The following is an 11,837-nucleotide window of genomic DNA, read 5'->3' as shown; positions in this document are numbered from 1 at the left end:
GGAATCCTGCTGAAACAACAAGTTGGAATGATGATTTTGTTTTAATGATGGACAGAGCAAAACGTCGTGATGAGAATGTACTATTGCTTGGTGATTTCAACATTAATTTACAGAGACCCCAAACAACTTGGGGCTCAACCACTGCTCTATTTGGTCTTCACCAGCTAGTTAAAACCCCTACAAGAGAAACCAATAATTCATCTACCCTTATTGATCACATTTATACTGATGATAAGACCACGGTTTCAAATGTTCAAGTAGTACACTCCACTTTCAGTGATCATTATTCTGTTTTTTGCTCGATTGTTCTGAGATTGCCCAAATCACAGCATAAAGGTCATACAACTATCGAGTACAGAAGTTTTAAATACTTTGACGAGTCTGCCTTTTTCTGTGATCTTAATCGAGCGCCATTTCAAAGCGTATTTAATTGCAGTAACGCAGATGATGCTTGCAATCTTTTCCATGAGATTTTGTGTTCCATTATTGATAAACACGCTCCACTACGTCAGCATAGGGTGAAACATCCCCACCTGCCCCCTTGGTTGACATCGGACATTATTGAGGCTATGGCGTTGCGTGATTTCTTTAAAGAACATAACATGAAAAGCGAGTACAAATTACAAAGGAATGAAGTTTTGAAAACGGTAAGGCAAGCAAAAGCAGATTATTTTAATAAATTGCTTTCTGATAAGAGAGATACTTCTACAATTTGGCGAGCAATGAATGAAGTTCTTGATAAATCTCGAAAGAGATCGACCAATTCTCCGTCACAAATAACTCCAGAAGAGTTTAATCAACACTTTATTTCGCTCGCAGAGAAACTGAAAGCCTGTCTCACGCAGAATGAGTCCCTTGATATTGATGTCTCTCTAGAAAAATTAAAAACATTTTGTGGACGAAAGTTGACTCAAAACGAAACGTTTTCTATTCCACCCATTACTGTCCACGAGGTTGGAAAACTGATAGAACAGATGGCGAATAAAAAGTCAATGGGTCCCGATAAGATTCCTGTCCGGTTGCTCAAACTTGCTTTACCATACATAATTGATTCACTGACTTATGTCTACAACCTTGGCATACAACAAAACGTTTTCCCCTCTATTTTAAAATGTGCCAAGGTAGTGCCACTCCCAAAAAGCAAGGATCTTACGGACCCTAACAACTTTCGACCAATTTCCCTCTTACCTGTTTTATCTAAGCCTTTGGAGAAGCATATTCAGAAATATTTACTGGAATATATGGAACGAATGAATTTGTTTCATCCATTTCAGTCTGGATTTCGCTCTAAGCATTCATGCCACACTGCTCTCAGCTCTTTATGTGAAACTTGGTTATCAGCTATTAATGAGTCCGAAGTAACAGGAGCGTTATTCCTGGACTTTAAAAAAGCCTTTGACCTTGTAGACCACTCCTTATTATTAAAGAAATTACAATGCTACTTAAAAGATGACTCTGCTTGTGCCTTCTTCGAATCATATCTTTCAAAAAGGGAACAATATGTATTCATCAACTGTAAAACTTCGTCGAATGATTTTGTCAAAAGTGGTGTGCCTCAAGGGTCTGTATTAGGACCTATATTGTTCTGTATTTATATAAATGATTTACCTCTTCATGTGTCAGATGAGAAAGTAAGATGTGAGTTCTTTGCGGATGATTCATCAATCCACACCAGTCAGAAGTCTTTGGTAGCCGTCAACCAATCTCTTCAAAAAAGTATAGATGAGATGACAGAATGGTGCACCACTAATGCAATGGTTATTCACCCTGTTAAGACGAAAAGTATGGTGATTACAACTAGACAAAAACACCAATTAAAACCCTTACAACTTCAACTGTCAATTGATTCAACTCAAGTGCAACAAGTTAAAGAGCATAAATTATTAGGGGTTACCGTTGATCAAGAATTGAAATGGCAAACTCACTTGAGTAAAATTTGCAAATTAGTATCTAAAAATTTGTACTTATTGTCTAAATTAAGACATTATGCCGATGTGGAAGCACTCAAGTTGTTTTATTACGCTCACATAATGCCCCATATCAACTTTGCTTCAACACTTTGGGATAACTGCAGTGATGTTCATCTCAAACGACTCAATTCTCTTCATCGCCGTGCTGCAAAACTAATTCTGCATGAGTCAAATAAGCCAACAGATGATAAATTAAAGCTCCTTAATTTCCTTCCCTTGAAAGATCAGTTGACGCTAAACAAGGCTGTCTTTATGTACAAAGTAATTAACAATAATGTTCCTGGATATTTAAAATCACATTTCAGACATGCCACAAAAAGATATGGGTCCCAGAACCTGATTCCCCCCATCCCTCGTCTAGACTTGTATAAGTCAAGTTTAGCCTTCTCGGGAGCGTCTCTATGGAATTCCATACCCCTACCCCTCCGAAATGCCTCTTCTGTGAAAACGTTTAGGCGCCAGTTTCATTCCCGCTTAATGGGTAAATAGAACACTTTTCATGTCAGATATTTTAGTGCTTTTTACATTTAGTCAAGTTATGTTTGTATTTTGATTTGTTCTTTATGTGTATGTATTGATAATGATATACATGCGATTGATTGGGACAATTCCTCCCCACATTTGTTTTCTCCCTTTTGTTATTAGTTGTTTTGGATGTTTATATGCAATGCATTATTGCAACTATGCTGCAATTTCCACCCTATATTGTTTTTCCCATTTTTGAATGTGAACCATAACCCCTTTCTTATTACTATTTACATTGTGTACGTCTGTAAGTAACAATAACCTTGTCAATTTTACTATCTATATTATGTGCGTCTGTATTAAGTGTTTGTATAAGGGACAGGTTGTAAGATTAGGCTTTGCCTAAAACCTCTATCCTTTGGTAATAAAGTTCAGTTTCAGTTTCAGTTTCTCTCTCCCCTTCTTTCTCTCTCAGTTTCTGTTTCTGTCTCTGTCTCTTTGTGTCTCTGTCCGTTCGTTCACACACACACACACACACACACACACACACACACACACACACACACGCAAACACACACACACACACGCACGTACACAAAAACACTCACACAAACACACTCACACACACACACACACACACACACACACACACACGCACGCACGCACACACACATACACACACACACACACACACACAAACACACACACACATACACACACACTCAAACACACTCACACTCACACACACACACACACACACACACACACACACACACACACACGCACACACACACACGAGACGCCTGATACGAGCCTGCACTTTAAAACACAAAAGGAAAAGTAACACCAATATATCTGACAATGAAGGCATCTACATAAACTTGCTGGTGCATTATAAACTTCCACCTTTGAAGTGAAAAAGTTATCTGAGTCATCTCAGTTAATATCTCCACATGATGTCTCTGCGTCTCCGCCATAAAACTAAAATTAATTATTTCTTCCCTTCTTTATTAGAAGGCGTCACGAACGTCTACTCATACGTGTTCAGTACGTTATCTTCCGATAAAGTATCTATGTTTCTTTGCTATAAAACTCAAATAAATTACCTCTGTCATTATTCGTTTTAAAGCTCGGAGTGAGAGCTAAATTTCTGCTTTGATTTGTTCGCTACCTTATTGTCTAATATGTTGCTTATTGCCAAGCACTACTATCAAAAATCTAAAGTGCTCGTTAAGTGGAGTCAAAAAGTGTTTTCGCTGTTTCCGAGTTCCTTTCTTCTTGAATGTCACCAATCTACTGTGTGTGATTTTATCTGTGAAACGAGTAGTTTTGCTGACGTCAGAGCTCAGTTATTGATGTCGTCTTCCTCGTCATGCTGGGTACGAAATACGACGTCAAGGTCATGTGTCGCAGCTATGCAAGGCCGTTTGTGCTAAAAGTCCATTGTGAACTATGAAAAGACTGGGAGTCTAAACATGACTATTGCTCTGTAACTGCCTGCTCTTGCCTTGGCAATGTACGTGTATATATGATGAGAGTAGTCCCTCTCTGGGCGAGGGCTGGTTCAGCTCGTTTGTATTGCTTATGCCACAACCATCGTAATATAGAATTTGATTTGATTTGGTTTGATTTGGTTTGAATAATGAAAGTTATTGGCAACCGAACACCTCCTTGTTCTCACCCCGTTTCTGTCCTTCTGGAGAGCGCTCTCACAACAGAAAATCCATTAAAAAACAAGAAATTCCTCCGAGGTAGGAAAAACACCCCCGTCAAAGGGAAATAACCTTCTCAGTTGGTGGCAGTGACTGAGTGAGAATGGTTATTTCCCTTTGACCATTAAGATGTCCCTCTATAAGTCCTTGTATAATTTTAATCCACCAATAACTCCCTAACCGTGTGTTTGACTGGTCCCAGTTTTTGTACGGACCGTCTCAGGAATGTATAGAACCTGTTCACCAAGTTTGGTGACGATCGGTCCGTTCATTCTTGAGATCTATATGCGAACACAAACAAACAAACAAACACATGGACCGAATCCTACACACACCCCTATACCGGGGGTGTAAATAAGCTATACAACTGGATGTCGCAAGTCAATAGAAAATGTTCGGAAATAACTCTGTCTGGTTTGTGTGGGTTGTGAAAGAGTGACTACCCTTGCTTTTTCAGGGACAAATAAGTGCACACGTGTTCCTTTTCCGCGTGTGTCAGACACGCCTCTCGCTAGTGATCGGCCCCTTCAATGTTTGTCCCCCTAAAATCTAGGGTATTTACTCTTTCACAACCAATACAAACCCCGACAGAGTTATTTTTGTAATTCGCCTACTTTGTTTGCACACTCTCCCTGTCTTCGAAGACAGCATATAAGAGGAGAGTGCAATGATATTAAAAAGAGCATCTGCTCTACATCTGGATGTGTTTATTAGGCCAAAAAAAAAAAGGTCTGTTTACGGTAACATAGGCCCAAAAAATAGGGTCGGTAGGTCGGGATTTTTTTTCTTTTTTTTTTTCTTCCAAAAAAACATATTTTTACGTTATTTTGCCAAAAAAACAAGATTTTTTTTTCTTTTTTTTCCCAAATGCCAAAAAAAAGTCTAGGGTCGCGCGAAAAAACTAGGGTCGGTCGGGTTACCGTAAACAGACCTATTTTTTTTTTTGGCCTTACTTTTAAAGGATCTCTTTTATTTGTCGTTCTTCCGCCTTCTGCAGTTGGTTGAATATCGTTCAAGAAATGTACTCTTGATCACGAAACGCACTCTCGGTTGAAAGTAGGCGCAATGGAGACAGTTATGAGAAGATACGATCTGTAGATGCAATCTAATTTCATATATGTATGCGACACGGTGTTGATCAGTAGCAGTGCGTCAGAACATTGGAGACATGGCTTTCTGTGTATTGTCTGTGTGTGTGTATGTGTGTGTGTATGTGTGTGTGTGTGTGTGTGTGTGTGTGTGTGTGTGTGTGTGTGTGTGTGTGTGTGTGTGTGTGTGCGTGTGTGTGTGTGTGTGTGTGTGTGTGTGTGTGTGTGTGTGTGTGCGTGTGTGTGTGTGTGTGTGTTTGTGTGTGTGTATGTGTGTGTGTGTGTGTGTGTGTGTGTGTGTGTGTGTGTGTGTGTGTGTGTGTGTGTGTGTGCGCGTGTGTGTGTGTGGTGTCTTTGTCTTGCTATATGGCCATCGAGCAACCTGTGCGATCGAATGGGCTTCTCTGGAATTATTGAGTCCACTGCATCAATTACGTAACAGACAACAAAACAGTATAAGGATACAAATACTTGTTCTAGACAAACACATACACAAACACATATGCATACACGCACTCACACACACACACACTCACACGCATGTACGCACACACACACACACACACACACACACACACACACACACACACACACACACACACACACACACTTTTTGAACACAAACAAAATTGTTCATTCAAGTTTATCACATTTGTTTTTGTCGGCGCTGAAAACTCTTGACTGGTCAGCCTTGACACACACAATCGTCACACACTCACACCTTCAAAAACGCAGATGTCAGCACTTTTTTTTCTACCATCAAGCAGTGCAAAAATATAACTAACACCTTTAGTAATAACAATCAGACTGCATGCTGTGAAATAAAAGCATGACCTCGCTCCCAACGCCTTTTACCTGTCAGTGACGTCGACATCTCTCTACCTGCCGCCCCCCGTGGTGTTGTGTCTGGTCGACAGGTACCTAAATGCCTGGCGCATCTAGACTGTACCTTGCGAACCGGAGTGTCGGCGTACGCGACCTGCTTTTGATCTCCCTCCGGTGCCGCGTCTCACATGGGCTGCTTGGTTGTAGAGTATGGGGGCCAACTTGTGCCACAATTGAAAATGACAAAAGTAGCATGCAGTTGTTTTGTTAAAGTGTTGTGTTGTTTGTTCGTCGTTCGTCTTTTTTGTCAACCCTGAAACGACATCATTCACTCCCCAAAACTGATGGCAGTGATTGTTGTTATTATTACTGATATCACAATGATTTCAAAGTGGAAACAAGTTATAAGCATCGTCACTAAATATCCGATGTCAAAATCCCCACGAAGATAACAACGATTAAAAATGTTAGTTTAGGTATTCCGCTAGACTTATGAGTCAAATGTGCAAGTTTAATAAACAACATTAAAAATTAAAAATTAAAAACATTATTGCTTTTGTGCTTTCATCAATAATTCATTGTAGCACCAAGCGAGAATGAATGTGGGTCTTCATTTCGATGTCTGTCCACGATTTATTTTATAAAACTCATAGTACAAGTCGTCCACAACTGCAGAAGTCAAATTGTATCAAAAATGCGAGTGTTGAATAACCAACATCTTTTAAGATGATTCTGATTAAGGCTTTTTGTGCTAGTTGATTACAATGAAGATTTCTGGCACTCGATGGCTAACTATTAAAACCACAATAATTACTGTCTTGGGAGATCGTTAGATCAGCGGTAAGCTTTCAAAAATGAAATTATCAAAAAAATATTAGAAAGACTGCAATGCTCTTGGTGCAAGAAAGACAGCTGTGATTTTGTTTGTAAATGTTCACTTTTGGCACAAGTACACCAGCGTAGTTTACTAGCCGCGGGTGCAGTACCGTTATTGGTACACATCACCTAACACACCTGTTGCCCTCTTGCTTTTTTTTTTTTTTTTTTTTTTTTTTACGCTGAGCTGCCCGACTGCCTTGCATAGCAAGGGGGGGGGGTGTGACCTAGATTCAGAGGCAGGGGTCCCATCTTGTGGCCTGAGTGTTTGGGGAGAATGTATATGAGGGTAGGGAGGGGGGTGTCTGTGAAGCCTGCAAGTCGACTGTTGTTGCCTGTGACTGATGTAAAAGTGACTTGACTGCAACGTGCGGAATGTACTGTGAAGTTGTGTGTTTTTTTTCCCGAGAGCGCTGTGATTCATGTTCTGTTCGTCTGACTGTCTGTCTCTCTGTTTCTCTGTATCTTTGTCTCTTTGTCTCTCTGTCTCTGTCTCTGTCTCTGTCCGTGTCTCTGTCTCTCTTTTCTGTTTCTCTGTCTCTGTCTCTGTCTGTCTGTCTGTCTGTCTGTCTGTCTGTCTGTCTGTCTGACTGTCTGTCTGTCTGTCTCTCTCTCTCTCTCTCTCTCTCTCTCTCTCTCTCTCTCTCTCTCTCTCTCTTAAGAACCGGTTGTAAGAAAAGGCGTCGCCTTGAACCTCAGATATCCTTGAAAAATAAAGTTCCATCATCTCTCTCTCTCTCTCTCTCCCCCCCCCCCCCCCCCCTCTCTCTCTCTCTCCGAGTCAGTTTCTGTTTCTGTCTTCCTCTCTGTTTCTGTCTCTCTGTCTCTCTGTCTCTCTGTGTCTCTGTCCGGCCGTCCGCCCGCCTGCCTACCTATCGTTATGTCTGTCTGTCTTCTGTATACACACACGCTCCATATTCCAGTAGGCCTATGACTTTTTTGGAGGAATGTTGTAGGTAGCACCTGAGCTTCAGCACTGACTCTCAAACACAAGTGTCAGCATAGTAAGCGAGTGGTCGTACCTAGAGATGCTTTGACCTTCACCACACCTGGCCAATATTTCCAGGTGTGAGTACACCAAACGGCATTTTTGTCGCGCAAAGACACAGGAGGTGGCAAACATGTGAGCTCAAATGCAAAACATCTCTTTCTGCGAGACTCTCTTATCTCTAACAGCAGTTTCTTTCTATATAGGTCTTGGGGGGGGGGGTGGCGAGAGAGAGAGAGAGAGAGAGAGAGAGAGAGACTCGGAGAGAGAGAGACTCACACACACACACACACACACACACACACACACACACACACACACACACACACACACACACACACACAAACATACTGATGTTGAGACAGAGAGAGAGAGAGAGAGAGAGAGAGAGAGAGAGAGAGAGAGAGAGAGAGAGATAAAGAGAGAGAGAGAGAGAGACCGAGAGAGAGAGATAAAGAGAGAGAGAGATCGAGAGAGAGAGAGAGAGAGAGAGAGATAAAGAGAGAGAGAGAGATCGAGAGAGAGAGAGAGATAAAGAGAGAGAGAGATCGAGAGAGAGAGAGAGATAAAGAGAGAGAGATAAAGAGAGAGAGAGAGAGAGAGAGAGAGAGAGAGAGAGAGAGAGAGAGAGAGAGAGAGAATGTAACGCCGAACAATCCTTTACAAGCGGAGAAAGAAAGCAGAGACAATTAATGTATTGACGATGGCAGTGGTATTTAAAATTCCATACTCAAAAATGTCATCGCGCCCGTTCATGCTCTCCCGTTACAGCCATCATTTTGAAACCTAATCAACATTTCCTCACAATCGACTTTTAATCCTTGACGGCTTTACGTCGTCGCATCTAAAACATGGCAGTGTATCGTAATAATGCACTCCGTATATTGCCAAGTTTAGTTCTACACGCGCACGCACATAGGGGAAAGTCCCCAAATACCGAACGGTGCCTAATACCGAACAGCTGATTTCTCGAAAACAAGAGGTGACTACTCAAATTGGACTGCACGAGGTGATAGAGTACCGTCCCTGATTATCCTGCACCAAAAATCATGGCGGATAAAGGCGGCAAAAAAAAAACGGTGAGTGATTTTATGATTTTATGACTCTCAATGCTATTTCGACCCACAGCAGACTAGGATCATAGTATGAATTTGAGTTGCTTTTTGTGAAAAGTTATGGTTGAAATTAACAGTGTGATCTATCTGCTTGCCAAATATGTCTGTTTGAAAGCATTCGTCTTAGATCTTGCCTGAGCGCCCCGTGGTTTTAAAATAGTTAGGTAGATTTCAATTACCGAACACTCCATGTTTCAAATACCGAACAGTGTTCGGTATTTGAACTTGTGTGTTCGGATTTTGACTCACTCTCTCTCTCTCTCTCTCTCTCTCTCTCTCTCTCTCTCTCTCTCTCTCTCTCTCTCTCTCTCTCTCTCTCTTCTCTTCTCTTCTCTTTTTATTTTCTGTGCATGTGTATGCCAGAAGTAGATCGCTAGTTAGTACACGGAGTGATGAGCGTTGTTAATACTTGGTGTACCGGTATATTGTGCAGGGCTACATGCAGTCACTGGCAACAGCCATGGCAGCTGTCATAGACAAGAGGCTTGGACTTCGAGCAGCTGCAAGAGCGTATGGAATCCCACCCACAACACTTAAAGATCATCTTGATGGAAAATACGAACATGCCATGGGTGATACAAAACATTTGGGGAGGCCGTCCATTCTTCCCCCAGCAATAGAAAAAGAATTGGTTGACCATATCATTAAATGTGAGAGGATGTTTTTTGGCCTGACCAGAAAAGACGTTATGTCACTTGCATACGAAATAGCGAGCAGAAATGGAATTCAACATATTTTCAATGAAGACAAAAAATCCTCCGAGCCAGCAGGTTCCTCATCTGAAGAAGCAGGACCCCCCTCTGAACCACCAAGACCCTCCGCTGAGCCTGTAGAACCCCCTTCTGAACCAATAGGACCCCCCTCTGAACAAGCAGGACCCCCCTCTGAACAAGCAGGACCCCCCTCTGGGCGAACTGGACATCCAGTAGACCCACTTTCTGAGCCACCTAGCCCATGCTCTGAGTAAGACATAGGCCTATTTTTGGCACTTCCAAACAAAACAGTTATCCAAACCAATCCCGATGGACGCTGCTTTTTTAGATCCATTGTCATCGGCAACACTCCTGCGTTCCAAACTGCAGAAAGGGACGGTAATGGGTTACCTTCAGAGTGTCACACGAAAATACAAGAACAGATCCAAGCTGATGCTCTAAGACAAAAGATGACCAGTCACATGCTCAGCAACATTGAAGGCTTCCGCGAAGTGTCAGCTGCAATAAACTTTGACATGCCATCATCTTTCGCTTTTTTCTCCCTAGAAGAAAAGATTCTTCACATGGCTCATTCAACTGCTTCAGTGGGAGACATGGACATTTCTGCTACAAGTGAGGTGTTGCAGCCCATCCACATCATCAATGCAGAGTCTGGGAACGTTCTCAAATACAACGATGACTCTTTGGCTCAACCAGTGACTCTCCTTTACTCACCTCATTTGTTTGTATATTTCGCTGCGAGTCCAGTATATTAGGTATTACTCTTAGTTTATCATCTCGCATGCAGTCACTCCCTGTTTACTCCACCTCATGGGGACAATGCAGGACACTATGACTGCGTCCTTGAGTCAGCTGTTTCAGTGGCGCTGATTTCTCACAATCCCAGTGTTTCACAACACCGTCGCGATATAACCTTGAATGGTTGAAAACGACGTTAAACACCAAATAAAGAAAGAAAGAAAGAAAGTTTCACAACAGAAATTAGCGGCGAAACGAAAATCCAGAAAAACAGAAGCTGAACTTATCACGTCAAGTCCATACAAACGTAAACTTGAAGAGTGGCAGGCAAAACAAAAACCAACAAAGAAAACAAGCAAATCAAAGCCAAACACAGAGAACACAGAGAAACAGAAAGCTAGAAACAAGAAAACAAGCGTCAGTCATCAGCAGGAAGCTAGCTGGTTCTGTTTTTTTGTGCCGAGAATGCACCTGTGAGGACATGATTCAGTGTTTGATATGCTCAAAATGGGTACGTGTGGATTGCGCTGGAACAACAGAAAGCCAAAGAGAGTACTTTTGCGATGTTTGTCAGTCAAAGTAACATTGGTTTTTGCTGTTCGGATTTTGAACCTCTGTGTTCGGAGTTAGGGAACAGGTGTTGTAATTCCGAACATATTCTAAAAAAATGAATTTAAGATAACTTTCTTTTATGTTGATTTCTGTCCACAAAAAGTGGTATGAATGTTGCTGATCAATTACTTTATTAAAATTCACATTCAAAAACGGTCTATCTTCTGTTGTTTTTGAGATGATGGCAGATTTGCTTAAGTGTTCGGTATTTGGGGACTTTCCCCTACAAATACTCATGAACCACAAGGTTAAAGATTACCAGGTTAGTGCGTTTATGACAAGCGTGACAGATTTGCTGTGGCGATGCACCGTGTGGGTTAGACGTGTGTTTTCTGTGCCGTGTGAATTCCTTTGCATGCCCCTGACTAAATAAAGCCATTGTTCCATTGTGCAGATTGTCAACTGACGCCTGAGGTTGCATGACCTGGTGTCTTTAAAGTAGGTTTCGTAAATCGAAGTCATAATTAACATACATGACGTTGAGAAGAATGGTGGCAACGTTTTCGTGTGCGCACTTTAAGGTGTTATATAATCGAGGGTTATAATGTTGAAGATAGCTAACCGTACCATGAAAATCATTGGATTGAATTTTATTTTCCGAAGGGTAGGCCCTACTATAGTACTATTATGACCTTGACAGCACACGCAAAAGCAATTCCTATATCTATGTAGATATGTAACCACACTTAGCGTATTGTGTGGTCCCAAATGTTTCTATTGTATAACATGCTACCC

Source organism: Littorina saxatilis, unplaced genomic scaffold (assembly GCF_037325665.1).
Source record: "Littorina saxatilis isolate snail1 unplaced genomic scaffold, US_GU_Lsax_2.0 scaffold_533, whole genome shotgun sequence".
Taxonomy (NCBI): domain Eukaryota; kingdom Metazoa; phylum Mollusca; class Gastropoda; order Littorinimorpha; family Littorinidae; genus Littorina; species Littorina saxatilis.
This window is presented reverse-complemented; position numbering follows the sequence as displayed.